The following is a 23,562-nucleotide window of genomic DNA, read 5'->3' as shown; positions in this document are numbered from 1 at the left end:
GGCTGCCAGTGCAAGTGGACCCTGTGTTTTGCTCCGTGCTGGTGTTTGATTGAGCCTGTGAGCAGCTGGACAGGTAGACAGCCCTCCATGAGTCATGGATGCTTGTGCTCAGGGAACTATGTCTAATGGAGGTAATTGCATAACTTTGGAAAGAGCAGAGGAGCCAAGGCACACCCCTGGGTAAATAGTGCCTGATGGTATGCTTAATTACAGGTAACATGCCTGGCTTGTTATGTATGGTCTCAGAAATCAGAGACTCAAAAGACCTGCTGCATATACCCTAACCATGGTGAAGAATGTCTCCCTTCCTGTTGGAGGCAGTGAGCCTTTCACTGCTTTCCTTCGCAGGAGTAGTCCACATTATTTACCACACTCCTACTTCTTGCTGTCTCTTGTTATTATCCTTCATTATTTTTGGAGTCAGCCCATTTCCAGCAGTTAAGGGCTCCTTACAGACTCCACCTCCCACCTGCTTAGTGCTTTACTGAGCACACTGACTTGGAGCCATCCTTGAAAACAGGGAGTGGAGGTGGCTGTGACCTGACCTCCCCACAACCACAGGTGGTTCCTGCTCCCCACAACAGTTTTGGGGTGCTCATCCACAGAAGGCTTAACCCCTGCAGCACAGACATTAAAATTCTTTCCCTCCTTCTGCTGCCTGTGCCACTCATATCTACCCATCTAAGGCACCTTCCCCTTGTTTGCTGTTTTCTTTCCTCTCTGCTTGCTGTGTGACAGATAACCTGAAGCAGAGGAATAAGAAATATAAAAGTATTGCTTTCCTTCATTATTTTCTTTTTCTTCTCACTACTGTTAACACATTTTGGTGGTGCTTGCTCTGGGCTTCTTACATCTTTGCAGCATCACTGGTGCAGCAAGTCCCAAACAGGACCCTGCACAGTGCTAATCCCAAGTCACAGCTTTGTTCCCTGTCATTATCTGCTGAGTGCTGATGTGAGTCACCACAGGAAGTTCTTCCAAAATTCTCTGTCTGGTAAATGAGGAAACACCTCATGCATACAACAGGGAGTTCAGATGTGCATTTCTCCACACCAGAGTCAAGCGATTCTGCTGTTTATTTATTTATTTTGGCTTTAACCCATGAGATGGCTTCTGTGCACTTTTGACCTGCTCTTGTTTGAGCAGCAATTGTCTTTTCATGAAATGGAAGGACATGCAGCATCAATGATGCATTTTTTAAAGTATGGAATACCAGCAATTCCAGTGATTTATCTCCCTTTCTATGCATTCAGCTCTGGAAATAAACAACAGCGAAAAGAATGGAATGGGTCTGAAACTCAGAAAAGAGCCTCCTGTGTTCTGGTGACAGGTTTCTAAGCAAGCTGAGGCTGCCAGCCAGCTCAGGAGCACTGCAAGTTTTCAGACTTGTAGCCATAGTCTTTAAATGGAGCTCTTTGGGCGTTTTTCAGGAAAGCAACATTTTTACAAAGAGGTTAAAAAATAGAAAACAACACAATTTTTTGTTAAATGCAGAAAAACTCTAGATAAGTATTTGAGTGAAGCCTAAACTTTTGTACAACACTGCAGAAATACTTTGGTGCTTTGATTTGGGACCACTCCATTGCTCCCTGACTGGGTTCCTTGGAAGTGATGCCTGTGTCACCCCATGATATTTGCTCATTATTTATTGCTGTTTTGTGGTTGTTGGCACAGGATACACTGAGAGGTGCCTGGTTTCCCAAAGAGGAGCTTGATGCACCGTGGTGGAACACATCACTGGCTGCCAAGCTGGAGGCAGCAACACAGAAAAGGGTCTGGGGAGCTCCAGAGATGGTAACAGGATCTTAATGAACTAAATGAGAGCCTGATTTTTCCCAGAAGTCCTGATATCTAAAAGATAACACTTAAAGCTGTGAACCAAATGAAAACAACTTTTTCTCCCAAAGAGTAGCTCAGAAAAAAAATTTAGGAAAACCCAAAGGAATTGTCATAATCCAGAACAAGTAGGAGACATCCAAAGATCCAAAGTAAAGCTTTAAACAAAGGAAAAATCACTCCATAATTTAGACCAATTAGACTCATTGCATTATTTTTACTCTGCAGCCCAAAACAAGGTCCTGGCTGCCTAACAAGAAATGGCTACTTTGCTTCCAAAATTCATCATCCTATTGGAATTCAATAGAAACTGAAATTTTATAAATCAAACAAAGGTATATTTGGGTAAAAATTATCTGAGAATCTTCTATGCCACTGTGATGTGACTGCTCAGTCTGAGGGACAAAAAGTGATACAAAAAAACCTCCTGAATGATGCTTTAAAAAGACAGTAAGAAGCAAACTTGTGAGCATCTGCTCTGGACTGACACCAAAGGAGCAGAAGCAGCTAAATAAAATATTTATAAAATGTGGTTCAAAAATTTATTTCAGAACTCAACGGTAAAAGGTTATTCATCCCTTCTGCTCCTGAAAATTTTTTCACCTAAAATGGTCAAAGTTTTTGCAATTGAAGAAATAAGAAACATTTTCAATCTAAACTGAATGAGAAGAAGGATGCTGTCATTCTTGCACATAATTTAGGTTTCAGAGGAAAGCCACACTCCTCACACTACGGAGTGTTTAATTTTCTTTGTGAAGAGGAGATGGAAATTCCTCATGGCAATTATGTGTTTGCAGTGCACCACATGAACCAAAGATCTGCTGGAGATCATCTTTTCCAGGGAAACAGAGATCTCAGGTACCCCAAAAGAAATCTCCATGAATGTTGCTGGCATCTTTACAGCCAAAATATTTATGCTTTGGTCAAATGCTTTAGCCTTTGGATGGATGAATAAATAAACAGCACTTCTGAATATGAGATGAACATTCACTTTTTTCTAAAAGAAAAGATATCCACACAAATAACATACTTTTACAAAGTTAGCAAACCCTTAAACCAGCAACCTTCAAAATACATTTATCAAAAAAGCGTTTGTGTGAAAATAGGTTTTCTAGAAAAACACACCTCTGAGTGGCAGAACGGTTCCTTCTGAAATGTGGCACAGAATCTGTGCTTGGAAGTGCTGCTCTGATTTAGGACATCAGAAAATAAAGTGGCTCCCACTGCTGGGAAGAGAAATTCCTCAGAGGGAGCTTTGGCAAACAGAAGCAAGCTTTCTGCCCTCCTCCTGTGTCCCCAGTTTTCTGGGAGGAGCAGACAGCAGCCTGTGCTTTACTCTGATAAACACCTTAGAGCCCCAGTTCCCAATATTTAACTTCTGGGGACTGTTATTTAATAAAATCCCATTCATTTAGATACGAAAAGCTGCTGCAGCTGCTCTTCAACTTCGCTTCACTGGGGTATCTAAAATTTTCATGTAAAAGGGATTTTCTCCAAAGCCATGGAATTCCCATTATGAGCTATCCAGTGCCAGAGTCAGTCTAAACGGAAACTGTAACTATCAAATGCAGTTGAAAAGAAAAAAAAAATATAAAAGGAAAGTGCTTTGTGTTGATGCTCTTTCCAGGATCCTCAAGAAAAATGAATGAAATTCTAAGTCTTCTGGCACTTGCAGCAGGTCTAACCTGAAACCATCATGCTTATTAAAGCCTTACCAGGAATACTTTCAGGTTTTGACTATTTCATCTTAAAAAACATGGTGAATTCTCCCAGACATTTATCCAATGCTTTATCATTTCTGTGTGCTGCGTACACATATGTTATATTCTGACCCAGGGCTGCATCTTGACATATGGAAGCTCTTAACTTCCCAAGCTCTAAAGTAGATGAACATAGTTTATGCTTCTGCAAAATTCCTTTAAATGACACATTTTAACTTTTTTTTTTGTTTCTGAACAAAACCCAAAACACGCTGAGCAAAAATGGGGTTATTAACTGGAGTCATTGAAATGCCAGGCATAACACACCTCAAAGGGGAAAAAGAAACAATCTGGAACTGCAATGCTGACACTAATTGGTTTTGAACCATTGCAATGTCCAGCATTGCCCAAGAATAAATCTTCAAAGAAGTTATATGTTCCCCTTTTAGATGAAATGTAATACATAACTCCTTTAGCAAGAACAAAATCTGTGCTGAAAAGTTGAGATCAGTGGTGATAGAAGTTGAATGGCTGCTTTCTGTCAGGGGGTTGGTGCAGACACTGGGGCTGTCTTAGATGTGCCTGCAAGTATCCCATGGCCTGGGGAAGGGGAGGTTAGGGAAGAGTGGCCAGACTCCCTGCTGCTTCCCTGTTCCCCCAAGACAGACACCAACACTGGCACTCAGCCTGTGACTTTGCAGCCTTGTCACAGAATTTATACCCGGGAGCTATTTCTCTCCTCCCCAGAAAGTTTTCCCCAGCATTTAACCTGAATTTTATTGGCTGAAATTGAAGTCATTCATTTATATCCATTCTATGGATGCCAAGGAGAACAGAGCAGCCCCAGAAACACTTTAAGACTGCAGCCTGGTCCTGTACCACTGCCCTTTTTGGTACAATAATATAGATTTAATTCTTGCATCCTCCCTTCAGTGATCACAAACCTCAGAAACACGACCTCTCTCACTAATGCCCTCTGGACTAACTCCAATTTCTCCAGACCCTCTGGAAATGCAGCTGAGGAACTATCCATTCACATTTCTTGCAGACCATGTGCCTGTTTATAAAGGCAGTGGACATTCAGATTTTCTGTAGCAATGCCACTCTACTGACTCAGAGGCAGCTTGTGCCCCCCTGAGCCTCCAGAGCCCAGTCTCTGGGTGCACCTCTCATGCAGCCACCCCTGACCCACATCTGAACGTTTGTGCCTCTACTGACTGCTGCCACGGGCAATTCTTTCCTCATAGTGACCACACTAAATGAAAGAGTCTTGGGTTACCCCTGAAAAATCTATTCAACAGCGCTTCATTAAATTATTTTTCTTTAAAGGCATAATTGTCAGCAGATGGCAGCCCAGCAGATGGCATGGGCATGGTTCAGAGCCCATGCCACCAAGGTGTCCATTGTCTCTGTCTGCTTTTTAGGGAGGGAGGAATGTTGATCCAGAATGTTTTCTGGGTGAACTGCTGCAGACCAGAGCACAACTCTGAGATAGAGCTTTGCAGAGAGTGGCTGGCTCACCAGCTTATATCTCTTCTCCCCTGATTCCAGAGGGAAACTGGGCTCAGCATGCCTGCAGCAAGGCTACCCAAGCAGAAAGTCCATTCCTAGCATCACCCCCTTTGCAAACAGTCTGTCCTCTGTAGTTGTCTCTGCTCATCTGGAATCAATCTAAGGCCATGATGAAATACATGCCCTCCACATGGGGAGGTGGGAATTTTGCTTGGGGGTCCTTCCACACACAGAGAGACACAAACACACACCTACCCCCTCTGCTGTGGGAGTCACTGGCTGGGGTCAGGCTCCCAGCTGACCCCAGGACCATGGTGCAGAGAGGGCAGCAGCACAACCCCCTCCACAGACTTGCCATCCTTCCCAGCCCTGCAGGGATGATGAGATTTGGGGAGCAATAAGCTTCCTTTCTCCAAGTGGTGTTGCTCAAACGAACCCCACACGAGATGGGACTTTCTGTTCTTATTTGCTACATCCTTTCACAGTACATGGGAGATGCTTGAGCAGTGAATCTAATTCAATCAGGTATTTGTTTATCATACACTCCAGAAGGAGCCTAAGCTCTTGAATAAACATGTATTGCTCTAAGTGGGGCTGGTTTTTTTTAAATGCCTCTATAGCTTTTCTTTCCCTGTGATCTGTGCAAAAAGGCATGTTTATAAACAAATTGCTAGATCTATTTATACTATAGCTCAAGACACTTAGACAGTAGCATCTCAGAGACTTTTTGATGGAGGCGGTAAATGGGGCTGGAAGTTGATCTGACAGGAAATAAAAGCTAAAATTGTTTCTCTAAAAACCAGCAGATAACATTAACAAGCTGGAATGAATAAGAGCATGGAATCTAGATCAAGCCATTGGATGCAGCAATCTGTGTGCTAAAAAATCCTCTGTCAACTGAAAGAGATTCACATTTACAGAAGAAAAACAACAGCATATTTCAGTCACACAAGAAATGGAGCAGAGCTACCAAAATCCCCAGCAGGATCTCATGTTTAGCAAGAGAAAATTTCATGGTGAGCAACACACAAAATAATAAAATAAAAGCCAAAACTAATAAATTACTTGAATCCGTAGACATATTTTCTGGATGACTGGCTGGGAAGGTCAGCACAATCTCCATAGTTTGTTCTAGAAGAAATTTTGATTAGATCCGTTCATACAGATCTTTATCACATATGTGAACTTCAAGTTTTACCATGACTCTAAAAGTAAATAGCAGATGCAGGATGGAAATCATCCAAATTAAAGATGGAAACAAATACTCTTGCAGCAGTACAGTTGTTAATGCCTCTGGAGGGGTACAGCTACATTGAAATACAAAAAAAAAAAATTTACAAATGTAACAATTTTTGATCCTGATAATGTAAGTGTCAAATAAACAGTTCCTAACAAGGTCATGCAACCAAGACAAATGGAGGAGGGAAAGCTCCTAGCACCTGGATGACTAGTATTAGACATAATGAGAAGGAAAAAACAGGCATAAAATGTTAGCACACTGCAGCTCCTGAGCTGCCTGTGTACACAATCCATTTACAGCCCAGGCAGCGCCGGCGGAGCCTCTGGAGGAAGCAGTGTTCAGCAGACAGCTTTGCAACACCAGCTCCAGGAAGTCATCAATCAGCCTGGGGAGAGTTATGCTGAGATTCTGCCCAGATGAGAGGTTATCGGCAAAAATAATGCTCCTGCCGACCAAAAAAAATGGAACCAAAAATAGAATACCTAGTCAAACCGCAACCTTGTTGTGTTCAGCAGGGAAACTCAACACTCTCTGCAAGCTGGATGTCCCTGACCTCCTTCTGGAGGTCCTGTGGAGACATAGCCGTGTTGGTGGCAGCATTTCAGCATGGCAAGATGACACACCAGAAAGAAAGAAGTGAGCTCTTACATGAGCTAGGCAGTTTTGACTGGAAATGAAGTGACTCACGCCCAAGTAATAAGCAAAGACATCCCCGTGGGGTCAGAATGAGGATCCTGCCTCATGGGACGTGTCTGCAAATGAGCAAAAGAGAAAAACACCTGCAGAGAGATGCTTTCCTGCTTCCTTCTCCACATCAGCTGGGAATGAAAGACCTTGACCAAAGATTCCCACCATCCTCCTCAACAGAGGATCTGTGCAACTGAACTGTCAGTTCAAAGCAATGAAGGCACTCTAAGTATAACACTACTCTCAGTGAGGGAGTACACATCTGGATACAGGGGAGCAAATAAAATAATAGACAGCTGAGGTGTGAAATAAAAAAGTGTGAACCCCTTCAGTCCACCTCAAACCACAGGGGAGTTATAAAGCACACAGATAATGGGGCTCCAGGCTCCTGCTGTCTAAAGTATCTGACAGCCAGGAATGTTGGCAAGAAAATGGAAGATTTTTTTTTTTTTTTCTGGCATAATCTGGTGTCTGGATCAGGGTTTCAAAGGCAAATACAGTTTCATATGACGAGGTCAATTTTTCTCCAGCCATGAGTGTTGCACTCATTGTTTTCATGCATGTCAAGTCCAGGGATGAGCTGTGGGGATCGTATCTAACTGGCAGCAGCTACTAGAGTGTTGTAGGGTTTCTAGCTAAAAACAGTCCTCCCCTTCCCTCAGAATGGCTGGCTGCCACCTAACAAATCTATGGTTAGAAAGACAGACCCCTGTGGGGTTGAGGTAAGGGGAATATTTTTCCTTTTGACACCGTCAACTGATACATGCACAGTCCTACAACCTTTGGAGTCATAAAGATATACATGGAAATCAAACAACAACAAAAAAAGAGGTCTATATCAAATCTCTATGAATTTAGAACAACTAATACCATAAAAACACATTGGCATTTACTATTGCCCAAATCTTTATAAAAGAGATTTCTCATTATCGTCATTAGCATTTACTATTGCCCAAATCTTTATAAAAGAGATTTCTCATTATCGTGCATGTCATATCCTTCAAGAATGTTGCCATATAATGGAATTTTATTTTTCATACATTCTTACTATAGGTTTAGTTACTAAACAAGGACATATCTATTGAGTTTCCATGTGGAAAAAATATGTAGCTCCTCTGATGATGAAGACTGTTTTCTACTTCTGAAAGATGAATGATAAAACACCTTTTTTTCAAAAGAACAATAGTAGCTTTTGCTGGTCCTAGCATTTCATAAAAGTATCCTACAGTGCCTTTTATACCTCTAACATCCCTTAAGAGCTAAGTACATTCTAGCTGTGATGGATAAGAATACAAAATGAGCAAATCTGTTGGAAATCTATCTTCAGAGGATGAGCACAGGTGCTGCACATCTGGCTGTGCACCTAGTGGTAAATATTTGAAAGTGCTCAGGAAAAGAAAGGAAGCTGAGATCTTAAACAGGAAGGGAAAGTATATAAGGGGTCAGCAAGGGGTTAGCAAGGAATCCTGCTTGCAATGTGAAAACGAAAACACCACCAAAACAACTCACACTGAGAAATGGAAATTCATCAAACTTATTCCACTGAAAGGAAGTTAGAAGTCTGTGCCATCCCAGGAAGCAGGAGGCTCTGTGGCTTCAAGTCACAGTGTCTCATCAGGTAAGTTTTTCTAATTCTTACCTCTGTTTCAGTGGTCTCACTGCTTCTCCTACTTGTACCATGATGTGTGATATCATCTGCAAGGTCGTTGACCAGCCATTATGGACCAATTTCCTTACAAGCTGACTTCAGATCAGTTGCAGATGACAAGTTTGTTTGTGCCAATGGGGCTGAGCATTTGAAATTGTTTTATCATGCAGGCAACTGCTTCGTTTCCGTGGAAGGAAAAACTTCATCTACTCCTTTTCATCAGAAATCAGGAATGCATTAGAAAATTTTTCTCAATATAAACATTGTAAATTTATGTAACTATGAAGATTTCAATGCACTATAGCATTTCTAGGGCATTTATGGGGCTTGACAACTTCGCAAAAATATTAATGTTAACTGTAATATATAATCCCAGAGAGAGATCATAAAATCATCTCTCTGTTGTGATAATAGTTTGATAAAATATCAATTCTTTTCACTGTGTATCAGCTGTTTTCAGTGCTGATTCTTTCACTACCACTATAGTAAGGCTGGAAGATGCTCTGTTTTCTCTTCTTAGATCTGAGCTGCAAGTTGCATGTCTCCTGTAGGACACCTGTTCCCAGAATAATATGGTACAAGCATAAATTTTCTTTACAACATCCTTATAATGCTTGAAATTGTTTGTTTCCTTATCTGTTGCCTATTTTCATTTTGTGGAGTTTCACTGAACGCCACAATCTTTAGTGTTTTTAGTAAGGATTGTTATACTCTTCCTTTGACAACTCAACATAAATCTTTTCAGATTTACTTTGTTTGAGACTAGATTTTAACAGCAATACTAGAATTGTTTTCACCTCAGGCAGACTATTTAACTATTCAACATAGAAAACCTCACCTTAAAAAAAAAAAAAAAATATATATATATATTTCTACCCTAAGTACGTATCACAGATACGCTCCTCTCCAGAACACTACTTTTAAAATGAGCCATCCATGAAAACAGATAGGTTTACATTACAGAGAAAATGCTCTGCACACTAATCAGTGTTGCAAAAGCAGATATAGCTCAGGAGACCTGGAAAGACTCCAGCTCCACAGCATACATCCATTCCCCCAGTCTCCAGCCATTCAGTCTTCTTGTCATCCTCTCTCCTTCTGGGAAATTGTTACATTTCGGTTTAATGCAAGGCTAAAAATCTGTCCAGAAATGGATGTGTTAATAGGGAGTAAGAAACAAGCCATTCTTTCATGATTTCCAGTAGGAGAATCACATTGTAGAGGCTGTACTGAGGGGTTTTTTTCCTGTAGTCTCTATCAGGAATTTGGTTACATACATAAATTTGGGACAGCATATTTAAGTAAGAGATAACCACAGAGCATATCATCCAATGCATTCCCTTGCCTGTTCATGAGAAGAATTGACAGCACAATGTTTCTGTCTGTCGTTTTGATGAGCTGGATCCAAACCCAACCATTTTCTGTTCCATCTGGGGCCAGGGAACAGAGAGCCTGTCCTGGAAGTACAGCCATTTTAGATGCAGAAGAAAACTTCTTCAGCAATTATAGAAGAGCCTGGATTACTCTGCAGCACATAAGGTTTAGGCTGTTCCTTTTCCAAAACCTTTCCTGCTGTGAAACACTGCACCATGGACTTTCAAGCACAAATTTCCCTCTACCTCCTGTTTGCAGAGGTCTGCTCAGGGACAGGAGATGAAGCAGAGCTAAATTCCTGCCCCTTCTCTTCTCACCAGCCAGTGCAGCCAGCCAAGAGCCACAGGGGACATTTATCTCAGCTGCCACCCAGGCCCAGTCCTCTACTTCAGGCGACATAAAATCATTTGGAGAAATGATTTTCACAAAATAGGGTAGTCCTGTGGTTTCAGAAATATTTGTGGGGAAAGCTCTATGCTGTGTGTGTACTTCTTGTAGAATGGTGAGCCCTGAATCTCATTTATGGTGAGTCAACATCAATAACACTGCTCGTGGCCTGAAGATTGTGCTGGAGGAAGTATGTCCTGACCTACCTGTCCCTGAAAAGTTTCTTCTGGCTACCATTTAATCACAGAATCATAGAACATTTTGGGGTTGGAAAGAACCTTACAGATCATCTAGTTCCAAACCCCCTGCTCTGGGGAGGGACACCTTTCACTAGACCAAGTTATTCAGGGGTTCAACCTGGTCTTGAGGACCTCCACGGATAGGGAGTCCACAACCTCTCTGGGCAACCTGTTCCAGTGTCTTTACCCTCACAGGAAAGAATTTATTTCCAATATCTGATCTAAACCTACCCTCCTTCAGCTTAAGAGCATTCCTCTTGATTATATCACTGTAGGCCTTTGTGAAAAGCTCCTCCACAGCCTTGTTGCAATCCCTCTTAACTACTGGAAGGTTCTATAAGGTCTTACTGGAGCCTTCTCTCTTGGCTGAAAAGCCCTAATTCTCTCAGCCTGTCTTCAAAGAGGTGATGCTCTAACCCTGTGCTCAATGTAGCTGGCCCTCCTCTGGACTCATTCCAACAACAAGTCAGTGTCTTCCTTCTGCTGGAGGCCCCAGATCTGGATGCACTGCCCCAGATGGGGTCTCACAAGCACAGAGCAGAGGGAGAAAATCACCTCCCTCGACCAGTCGGTTTCCTTACACACAGGTCTCAGGCCAGCGGTACCTAAAGTGTGCTCCTAGGAAGGGCAAGACAGAAAACATGGGGAAACCTAGGATGACAATGAAAAGCAGACCAGATGGTGACTTCCCTCCTGACCTCCCCAGGTCAAAAGGAAGCTTGTGGCAGAGGCTGGCAGAACTGTACAGGATCTGATCCTCTGAAGTTTTTCTTGCTTTCCTCTCCTAATGACATTAAAGTAGATCTAACTCAACAGCTCCTCTCCTCTTCCCCTCCCCTCTGTGACTTGTTTGGCAGCGAGATTCAGTACAGAGGTGAGCATCAGCCCTGGGGATTCTGTCTTGTGGTCTGTTACGAAGGATTGCTCCACTGCAGGTAGGCACGGAGAGCCACACAACAACACTTCCAAACTTTGGCTTTTACAGATGAATGTCTGTGTGTCTTTCAGACACCTTCATAAATGTCTATCATTTCAAAATGCTGAAAGCATCTGGTCTTGGCATTCATTTTTGTGGGAAATTTTGCAGAAGGGTGTAAACAGTAACAATATGAAATACACAGGTGGGTTTGGGATGAGATCTTTAACATCTTCAAGATAAACCTGATAAATATTTTTCAAGGGTTTTAATGAATCAAGTACACATTAAAAAATATTTTGTCCATCTTGCTTTGTTCAACTCATAAAACTTGCACCAAAACTGCAATATCTTATTTAAACAGAATTAGAGGACACATGGGGAGAAAACCTGTAAACATTTTTATGTGAAATTTAGTGCATTATCTGTCAGACATCTGTATTTGCATTTCCATTCTCCAAACACAGTTTGTTAACACCTACACAAATTCACAATATTTCTCCATGCCACTGAATACAGATTCATTGTTTACATCTATCACCTCTTCTTCCTCTCTCCCTTTCTTCTTCCCTCTACCTGTCTCCAAAGAGGAATGACCAAAAAACTGCACCCAGCTCAACTACTGTCAGCTTTTTCAAGCATTTGGCTGCCAAGGCTGAGGATGGACCCTCAGCTCTGAAATCAGACAGTCTGTATACCAATACTTGCAGTTTCTAATGTGAACATCTTACTTCTGTTCTTCTTGCCCATTATTCTTTTCTTTCCATGCTCTCACGCTCATGGTTGAGGGAGGTATAAACTGAGTCTCACCATAGCCCAAAATACATTGCAGGGCTTTGGGAAGTTTGACAAACTGCAATACATATTTAGATTTCCTGGCTCAGAGACAATGCAGAGAAGAGGGTTCTGGCAAGCTTCCTGGACATGGGATGCAATTGCTCTGCTCTGCAATATACAGTATGGGTTACAGGCACTTTGAACATTTACAGAGCACCAGTTCAAGAGGAACAAATCATTTTTTTAATCTTTGGGTTGTAATTAAATGCAACTTAGTAGATTTTCTGCATATGAGATAGCTGACTGGAAAGAAATCAGATTGCTGTGAGCTAAAAAGAAGTTATACATGACACTGTGCAGAATGTAAGCATGGCACAGTTCCTGTCAAAGTGCCTCTCAGATTTTGTCATCTCTTCCTCCTCTGACTTCTTTAAGAAATATGTACCCCCTTCATCACTTCCTTATCTCTATGGCTACTCATTTCCTGCACACTTGGCAGTGTTGCAGAATTGACAGAATTCCACCAGATCCATGGAGCCTGGGGAAAACAGATTGGAATTTCCAGGTGATATTTGTGCACATTGCTATAAAAAAGATCTGATTTAACTTCACAGCCGTACAAATAACGTGGTTTGTATTTCCAATCTTGACAACAGATACCTAAATATATTTGAACCTTTCTTGGCTTAGTTGGTCCTTAGCTTTCCCTCTCTACAGTGTGCTCTCTTCTGAGCATCCATGGCTTCCTCACCCACAGCTTTTTCCAAACTCCTCCTCCATCACTGAACTGCCTTCTCTTCCCCTTCAGTGCCCACAAATCCCCTGATAGGCAGATCCCATCATTCCCAGATCTCCTCTGGGTCAGCTCCCTGCATTCCCCCATGTTGTTGTCCCCAAGGCAAGAAGCAGTTGGAAATTATGCAAAGAAATTCCAGATTCTTCCCATATTTTTAAATTGGATTTTTCATTCCAAAATTCGCATAATTTTTTTCTGCAGTCAGTTTGTACTTGTCAAAAGCATCATTATTTATAATGCACTTTAACACAAGTGATCAGTTTTAGTCTTTGTCAATTCACATTTTTATTAGTGTGATTCAACAGACACAGATTTTTAGAAACAGGAAGCTAATGTTTTTGGAAATGCTGAACAAGAGGTCAAGCACACTGAAACTGATCTCTCAAATTCAAAGACGCTCTCATGCAATAGCAATTCTTGCTTTCTTTCTTTCTAAAAAAAAAAGAGAAGAAAAGAAGAGGAGAGGAGAGGAGAGGAGAGGAGAGGAGAGGAGAGGAGAGGAGAGGAGAGGAGAGGAGAGGAGAGGAGAGGAGAGGAGAGGAGAGGAGAGGAGAGGAGAGGAGAGGAAGAGGAAGAGGAAGAGGAAGAGGAAGAGGGAAAGGGAAAGGGAAAGGGAAGGGGAAGGGGAAGGGGAAGGGGAAGGGGAAGGGGAAGGGAAGGGGAGGGAGGGAAGGGAAGGGAAGGGAAGGGAAGGGAAGGGAAGGGAAGGGAAGGGAAGGGAAGGGAAGGGAAGGGAAGGGAAGGGAAGGGAAGGGAAGGGAAGGGAAGGGAAGGGAAGGAAAGGAAAGGAAAGGAAAGGAAAGGAAGGAAAGGAAAGGAAAGGAAAGGAAAGGAAAGGAAAGGAAAGGAAAGGAAAGGAAAGGAAAGGAAAGGAAAGGAAAGGAAAGGAAAGGAAAGGAAAGGAAAGGAAAGGAAAGGAAAGGAAAGGAAAGGAAAGGAAAGGAAAGGAAAGGAAAGGAAAGGAAAGGAAAAGGAAAGGAAAGGAAAGGAAAGGAAAGGAAAGGAAAGGAAAGGAAAGGAAAGGAAAGGAAAGGAAAGGAAAGGAAAGGAAAGGAAAGGAAAAAGAGAGCAAGCAAAAAAAAGCAGATCACAGAAACTTTAAATGAAGCTGGAAAAACACTTCATAAAGATATTTTTGTCTCGAGCCCTTATCAATAGTTTGTATAGAAAAGTCAATGCACAAAACACACTCCTGCCTTTAAGGCACTCAGCTCCCCCTTTGTCCATGGGGAGATTGCTCAGACTATAGCACATGTGATTCACTCTTGGAATATCAGTATAATAATCATAATCACATAAAAATATTCTGGCTGATCTTTTTCTTTTCTGACTCACTGTCAAAAATAACAACCATAAACTTCTTCAAGAATACAGAAGGGGAATTTTTTTCCCTTCCATGAAAAATCACATATGTTTTTCCTAACAGAAACGACACAAAGCATTGGTAATGGACAAAGTCTTAATAAAAAACGTCTGAGGTGTTATCTGTTTCAGATACACCTCAGCTAAAGAAAAGACAGTCTCAAAACCAAGGTCCACCATACTGCAGTGGAACTGAGATTTTTTTTCTTATTTAAAGGCGATATTTCTCAGTATAAGAAACCTTCAAGGGAATAATAAGGCAAGTCAAATGTATGTAAGAAGAAAAACAGGACATACAGAACTTGAGACAGCTTACTGCATTGTTCTGAACTGATCTGTTCAAGTAGGCATGTTTTAACTCACATCACAGGCACTTATAAGTGATTTTGCTGCATTCTGCCAGATTATGTTATCTGTATAAATATTGGGGAACAAATATTTAAATTCATAAATTCACAGCATTGGTTAGGCTCATGAAGGATGTGCAAATAAAATTCACAGAGGAAAAAAAAATCAAGCTCTTAAATGCAACAACAACAAAAATAAAAAAAAAAGAGAGAACTTTTAGGGAATAGGTTTTAGGAAGCAGTAATTACATCTGAGAGAGGCGAGGTTATCTGAGATTTATAAATTTTACCAAATATTTATCCCAGGTGCTAAAAAGCAGCATTGCCCTTACTTAAAACTATTTGGACAAGCAGGCTTACAGCTTTCCTCTCTGTGTAAACAGTATAGCAGCATTCTAAACAGATTAATAGCAGTATCAGTTCAAGTCAAATATTTGTGTAAGCTAGAGGAGTGGAAAAGGTAGTCTAAGGGGAATATTTTAACCACAAATTCTCAATCGTACAGAAGTGTCCTGCCTTCATGCAAACAGCCCACCTTGACCAAATCATTCTGTTTACAATTAAAAGGTTTCACGACCTAATCCATTACTTCCGGTGAGCTAAGAAATATTTTCTTCTCCCTTTCAGCACTATCAGAGAGATTTATGTTTGTGCTAACCATCACAGCAGAGAGGTACCAGTACAGGAGCCTTCAAAAACAAGATTCAATGACCGTGCACTAGACTGAGAAGGGATCATCACTGATTCTCTCTGATCTTACTGCTGGTTTATGGTGGAATTACGCATGAATAAGTAATGCTCAAATTGTCCCATCTGCACCCAGACAGAAGGGAAAGATGGAGGGGAGATGGGGACCACACTGCTGTGCTGTGTCACAGCTCAGCAGAGCCCCCAGGCCTCAGGGCAGGCTGCCCAGACACAAGCTGCTCCCATGGAAAGTTATTGCTGCAGTGTTTTGAGCAGTAAGGGTCTCAGCCTGTCAGTCTGTAACAGAGGAGAGTCTGGAATAACTCCTATATAGCTCCTATAGCTCCTATAGTCCATAAAACCTATTGGAGAAACAGATTTTATGGTAGTGTTTTGGGTCAAACAAAACTGACAGACACCAAACCAGGTCAAATCTATGAAAACTGAAAAAGCTGAGGTGATGTTTGTCTTTCTCTCATATCCATGATCAATGGGTTTGAAGAAAAAACATAGACATCCCCTTGCATATGAATCAACATTGCTTGTTCATTTCTGTCTTATTGGGTTTAATTTTTGAATTTAGGTAAGAATTCATTTCAAACAATGAACGGCTATGGAATTAAAGCAGCACATCACAGAGGCTGAACTGTTTTATAGCTTAAACCTGACGGGTCATATTTCTCATTGTTTTCAACATCTGCAGTTTTCTCTTGTACTGTGGAAGAAGCAAAGGTCTTGCAGGAGATTTAAGTGGCACAGCTGTACTGCCTCAGGAGCTGGAGGGAAAGCTCTCCCTGAGAGCAAGCAGAGCTAGAAAGTCTGACACAACTACAGGCACTCACTGCTGGTTGTTAAACTGGGCACTGGTTTTCTTGTCCAGCCAAACAGCAGTGGTTAAATTGATCCACATGACATACAGCCTGGTGGGAGAAGCCAATGAAAGGGGAAATCTCCTTCTCCTAAAGTCCAGACTCTAAACACCAGCACCTCTTGGCCTCTGGGGAGGCTACAAGTCTGGCAAACCCACCACCTCCAGGACTTGCTCATTTCTGCACCACAGTGCACGGCAGTGCAGCCCTAAATCTGGGGTTTTTTGGAACCTCAAGCACAGTTTTAGGGGGCAGAAGGGGAAGAGGCACTGCTGGGTGCATCAGCAGCAAGAAAGGGGTACACTTGGAGGCAGAGAATGTAAGCAGGGAGCCTGTTAAGTCAGTGGTTAGTGACTTTTTCTGCTTGTCACAGTAAGGGGCATTTGTGTGGCCCAAGCATTATGTAGGTGGTGCACCAGGTGTACAGCTCTACTGGGCCATCATCTCCTCTCCACCTCCATGTGTGGTGGATCTCCTCTCCACCTCCATGTGTGGTCTGGATCTGTCTCTCTGTTAAGCTGGAGATCCAAACCGTGACAGGAGAGACCTATTAATAAAGGGGGAGAAAAGGAAACTATGTACAAGAGCTGCAAACAAGCAGACAAACAAACAAACCAAGGTTTCTGCAAAAGAGCAGCAGTTTGTCTGGGCAGAGTGGCTTTTCTCCAGTCATTTTTTTTAACTTCATGCAGATGTGTACAAGCAGGTGAGAAAGGCTTTTGGGAGAGATGCTGCCTTACCGAGGATGCCAGAGCATCTTCACTTGCTGCAGGTGACTGCCCTGGGAGGAGGGAGGTGGCACTGCTTCCACAGTCAGAGGGATGAGGAGGAAGGAGGAGACAAGCTCAGATGTGGATGTAGGAGCATCAGGGGTTCCCAGAGGAGAAGGCTGTGAACTTCAGTGCTGTCACACCCTGGAGTCCCAACTCTGAGCGCAGGAGTTTCTGACCCAAGGGCAGTCAGAACAGCATTCCTCAAATGGTGGCACATCCTTACCAAGAGCCAGGGGGTTTTGCAGAGACATCTCAGGTAAATGCTGGCCAGAAATTTTACTTCCTTGCTTCACAGTCTGTCCTCATTTGCTGGGACAAGGGAATCAGCCCACATGCTAAGTTTTGCATGAGGTCCCTGCCAAAGCACCTTGTGCCCTCTCTGGTTTGGAAAAACCTGCAGGATCAGCAGTGTGAACTCCCTCTGACTTCTTTTTTTGCAGCACAGGCTCCAGTGAAGAAGCCTCGTGTAGGACCTGGTTTTCCAGCTGGTTTTCAGCATTCCCAGCTGAGCTTTCTTGCAGGAAATGTGCACCTTGGAGCACAGCCATCTGCATCGGCTGTAATCCCAGAGGCCTTCCTGTCTCACTGGGGCTGAGACTGGGAGCAGTGGAGCCTGGCACAGGAACTGCTCTGTCCTGTCCCGGCCTCAGAAAGGCAAAAAGTTAAAAAGAAAACACAAAACAACCCAAAATACATGACCACAATCCACTGTTGCTCAGCAGTGGCGCTGCTCTGATTGCTGCTGAAGTTTAGAAACATGAAGTTTAGAAAGGCTTTGTTCAGCCTCAAAAATGTCCTCCCATCTGAGCCTCAGCTTGCAAGAAATGTTCACAGTAAGAAAACCCACAACTGTCAAATATTAACTTTTGTGTGATTACAGACAGAGGCTACAAATCCTGGGCTCAGATCTGAGAGATAAATGGGTTTGGATTAAATACTTCTCCTTCAGAGGCTTTGAGTGCTGAATTTCAGCTATTTTGTTCAAGTACAGAGGTGGTGCTCTAAGCAGCTATACATGTTTCCTGAAAATGTCATTGCCAAAGAAAAATTGCTGAGGAGAAGAGGGACTAGATTAGAGTTTATTCTAGAAGATCAGGAAATGGAAATGATGTTTCTACTTAGCTTTAGATGTCTGGTTTTCAGAGGATTCTCCTCAAAAGCAATGCTTCCACTGAGTTAGATTTGTAAATGAATGGATTGTTCTTTCAGGGGATGATGACTGCTGGTAGTCACAGCCCTGTCTCTCGTGCCACAAATATTTTCTTTCAAAGGTTTGTAATCATAATTAGTCTTCCAGGCACATTTCTCCGGAATGTTGGCTTGTTTCCAGAACACAGGCCAGGACCTTTGTCTTGGATGATGATGCCTCTTCTCCTTTCAGGAGTTACTGGACTGGCAATTCAGCTGGAGTCGTCTTACTGGTCAGACAAACTGAATCATGCAAAATCTGGTCTCACTCATCAGAGGAAATTTCACATTCTTGCACACACAGAAACACAGGAAAGACTCCCACATTTTTAAATGACTAATCAAAGACGTAGCTGTTTTGTGAAAGAGGTTGAAAAGATGGCTGTGTCCTTACACTGGTGTCAGAATGGCCACAGACACAGCACACACGTCTACTTTGTACCAATGGATTAGTACAAATCTACCAAACATGTGCTCACCCATTCTAACTTACTGACAAAATGTTTAATTCACAGAGTGTTGAGAGAAAACAATTTTCCATCTCAACTAAAACTGAGAATAATGGCTCAACTGCATACAGGAAGTATGAAATGTGCTTCAAGACAGGAAGGAGAGGATGCTTTCTGGATGAACAACTCATCTAGATGCACGTTATTTTCTAGTCCAAGTGGATTTCCTTCCAGATGAGCATCTTTTTTGTACTGCTGCTTGTGTAGGTGGGATACATACATGTTTGTCTTTCATTAGTAGACTTTAGTTTATTCAATTAATAAATATTTAAAATAAAAGAGCTCACAGAAGTCTGGTCTCTTAGATAGCTCTTGAATATACAGCACTGCACAGAAAAATAAAGTCACTTGAAATGCAGTTTTATTCCAGTAACTTTTTTAATGTCTTGATGCTGTATGGTAATACTATATCATAAAAGGGGGAGAAAGTACATGTTTGGGGAGTGTGGGGGAGTCTAAAACAAGGATATTGAGGCTGAAACAATTTTTAGAAAAGTTACAGGAAATCCAGTTAAATGGATGCCAAAAATTTTCCAACAAGCCAAGCCAAATTCAATGTAATCTAAGGAACATCAGAGGAACACTCAGAGCCTTGCTATGATTATCTGTGTCTGTGCCTCAACCCAGTCCAATTTTCAGTGCAGTGTGACTTAGCAGGGTGTTCATAAAACTAACCTTCCACTTAAGTCACATTAAAACTGAATTAAGCATCCCACTGAAGTGCCATACCATATGCTCAAGTACCATGCAAGATACTGATTGAAGGGGAAATGCAATCATTCCAAACTCAGAAATACCTGCAGCATTCTTGCCTTCCAACAAATCATGGGCTACAGTCGAGCTGGCAATGGCTTTTATCCAGCTAACAATATAATTACTTATAATATACAGAGTTGGGATTACCTCATTTCCTCCCTGCCTTCCATCCTTCTCACAATTTAATGGCAATTAATATGCAAAGACATTAAAGAGGTTTATTCTTAAATGCACTGACTTGTAATCTATTACATGGAAGATCCAGAGCTAGTCCATTGCCACATCAGCAGAAATACACCACTCTGGATGGATGCAGTCTTTCCCACAGCATCCTTTGAATTCAGAGACTGGTAGAAACCAGACCTTGCTGAGCTCTCATGATGAATCAGCCACACTTAGGAGTCTCACACACCTCCACCAGAACAGAAATAAACTGCACTTATAATAGGATTTTCCTTTTCTCTCTCCTCCCCCCGCTTTCTCATCTTTTAGCTAGATGTATTCTTTGGCTTATTCTTACTCACGAGAGAAAAGCAGAGGATGCATTAGGCTGGTAGTTCAATGCACAAAGACAAAAGACTAAAAATCGAGCCAAAGAATCATAAAACTTTCAAGGCTAACTGATGAAACCTTCTGGATGCTGACAAAATATATTTGTGTGCCTTTACAGATTTTTCTGCAGATAAGAAAAGTCCCTTCAGTTGGTTTTTTTTCTACCACCTCAGTCCAAGCAGAAGAGCAAGGCTTGATGGCACATGCTTGAGCCCCCAGCCCTGCAGTGCAGGATGCCAAAGGGCCCCTCTTGCTGGGGATGGTCACCAAGAACATGGGCTTTCAGTCTAGGCTGCTCTACTACAAGATGTCAAAGCAAAAATCAAGTGGACTTGTGGCTGTGCAGAGGTGAATGCAACGAGCAGAGAGCTATGGAGATCCTCCCCCAGTAATCCAAATTGCTGGGGGCCAAATGAGAGAGTCTGGGACAGTCATAGCCAAATTTAGGTCTGGAAGAAAAATCCTTCGTTGGATGCAACATCTGCTGTCCAGCCCAGAAATTGCAGATGTGGATCTCAATGGCTTGTCCAATAGCTGACAGTGGGGAATACAAACTTGCAGCTCCCTGTGGCTGGAAGGAGTTGCCTTGAGGAGCTGCTTGACTCTCCAGAAGCAGCAAGGCTCCTGGAGGGGCCCTGTGCACCTCGTGGGGTGCCTTGCCAACAGCATCACTGCAGAACCTGAAAAACTCATCGAAACATCTGTGTGAGACTGACAGGAGACCCCTGCTCAGACTGAGGGGACAGTCATTCACTACACAGAAAGAGCAACACAAAATGCTTTAGGTTCATTAGGCACTTCATAAACATCAATCCTTGAGTGGCATCAAGTAAAACTGTCACAGTGCTCTTCTTTCAGTCTCTACCTTTTCACTCATCAGACAGTGATGAGCTCTGATCACTTGCCATCCTAACCAAGGACAAACCTCACACACCCAATCCCAGGCAATCCCAAGACCCATTTGGGTCTTTGAAATAGGTGGTGAAAGAAATACCCTGTGTAAATCATAAAATTCTGCAAACAGCTTAAAGGCAAGAAAAAAAAATTGAAAAAGGAAGTTCTCTTTCTCTCAGCAAAATACATTTCTGAACAGCTCAGAAAAGCTGTACTTTTCACAAGTAGAGACTTCTATGATGCTGGTTATTTTCTAATCGATTCCCTGGTATTACAGGAGTGCTTTGGCTGGAGGATTTCCTTGGCCAGAACAGCTGAATTTGAATTTCAAATCTCACAGTCTACACAGTGCAGACTTCCCTTTCAGGAAGCACTTTAGTCTTCTAAATTATAAACTCCAGATTTTAGCAGACTTGGCAAAATACTAGGATCCATAATTGTGCATGCAAAATATTGAAAGTATGAGTGGATGCCAACAATCCCATCCTGTGCAGGCAGGGCAGCTATGTTTGCAAAAAATCCTCTCCTGAGAAGGAATTTTGATCCAGAAATATATTGTAACTGTTGCAGCTTTTCCTTCTATAGCACAGTCAGTGCAATTAAGATCTGAAATAAGACTGACTGCTGGTCTGGTACAGGAAGAGAAGCATAAAAAAAAAAAAGAGAGTGGCAGAGAAGAGACCATAAAATCTATGTAATTCTTCTGGTTTTCCTTGCTTGCGTATCCCCAGCTGGGCAGCAGGCAAAGGGTGGCTTTGGCAGTAGGAGGGTGACTAAAGGAGCTTGGCTTGCCCAGGGACCTCCCCACTGCAGAAGGCACCAAGCACCAGGCATCCCAGGACAGCAGCTGAGCAGCAGAGCCTCTCAGAGCCTTTGATCTGGGCCAAAATACAGCCTGTTCCCTTCTCTGCAAGGCCATGGTCTTCCACAGAGAAGGATATAGTCTCTTGGACTCACTGTGGCTCAGCATGATACCCAAACCACCGCAGATTTTGGAGTCCTGGATGTATAGCTTAGTCTAAAATATCTCAAGAGATGCAGCTGAAAAATGGATTTTAGCTGTTATTTTCTTTCTCGTGAACTGAGTGCTTATCTTGATGGGCTGTCATGGTTCCCTCACCACAAAATGAATCAGGAAGAACAAATACACATGGACTTGAGGCAGTAGGCTGCTGATAAATCTGTTCTACCACTCACTGGTACAATCTAATGCTGTGTGTGACCAAATCACACCAACCAGCTTCCACAACACAGAGTCTGCTGTAGTTGATGGTTTTTATTTTCTACAGCAACAACAAAGTAAGTTTTTTTAAAAAAAATATGTGTGCCTCATTTACATATATATATATATATATATACATAAACACATACATACATATAAATTCCAGTACTGTGCATAGCCATGAATGGAAACAAGTCAACTTGAAAATTAGCCAATATAAAGAGAGCTGAAAGAAATTTTAGCTCATATACCTATCCCTGCTTCCTCTGCCAAAATATGGTTTAGCCATCACTTTTTCCTATTAAAATTAAAAAAAAAAAAAAAAAAAAGGAGTGTAAATGTTTCCTCTGCTCCTGTGTTAAGACATGTAGAAATAGGAAAAGATACTAACACAATGACTATATGGACAAAACTTCGTAATTTCTGTACCCAAAGGGTAACATTGTGGTATTACTGCAGTTGACAATACTCAGAAATCAGCAGAGCCAAGATTCCTCCCCCAAGCAATTCTAATCCACAAATTAAATAAAATGTAGAAAAAGAGAAAGGCCATTACACGTTTGATCTCATGCAGTCATTAACTTCAAGTATGGTTGCCTTTAGCACAACACCTCTGGAGTCTTGTAATTCCTCATTCTTAGAAATTTCAGTCTTAGGAGAGAAGGCTCTCAATCTGAAAAAAGTTTTAAGTCATGCAGCAGTGAAGCTGCAGAAGAGTTACTTGGTGAAACTTAAGAGAAAAGAGAGAGTCAGCACCAGAGCTGAGAGCAGCACAGCCTGATCCTGTTGTAAACCCTTCCAGTCACTCTGCAGCCTTGTTCCTTCAAAAATTCAAAATGCTGCTCAGGTTAGGGGCATCTTTTTCAGGAACCTACTGTTTGCAGCATAAATTCACCAGGGGGCTGGAAAAAAAAAAGGTAAACCAAAAAATAACAACTAAAAGAGGAGCCTAGCTCAGAAGGCAGTTTCATACCTTTAAGTGCTTTGACAGTTGTGTTTTCTTCCTGCTCAGGAGGTTTGTTGGCAGCTTTAGCCGACCTGCAGCCTGCTAGGTCTTTAATCATGGGCTTCTGGCCAGAGCTCATCTGGGAGCCGCTTCTACGTTCCTGGTTAATTTTAGTCTTCCCCATGAGCATTTGGGGAGATGTGAAGTCTGGCATGGAGGTAGAGGGAGCACTGGCCTTCAGGGTCAGGGTAGGAATCTCTCTGTGATTGTGACAGGCTTCAGCTCATGCAGAGAGAGGGGCAGTTCTTTCACCACCACACGGGATCCAGCCAACACAAAGCCAAG

Source organism: Sylvia atricapilla, chromosome 4 (assembly GCF_009819655.1).
Source record: "Sylvia atricapilla isolate bSylAtr1 chromosome 4, bSylAtr1.pri, whole genome shotgun sequence".
In the NCBI taxonomy this organism is placed as follows: Eukaryota; Metazoa; Chordata; class Aves; order Passeriformes; family Sylviidae; genus Sylvia; species Sylvia atricapilla.
Note: the sequence above shows the minus strand (reverse complement) of the source record.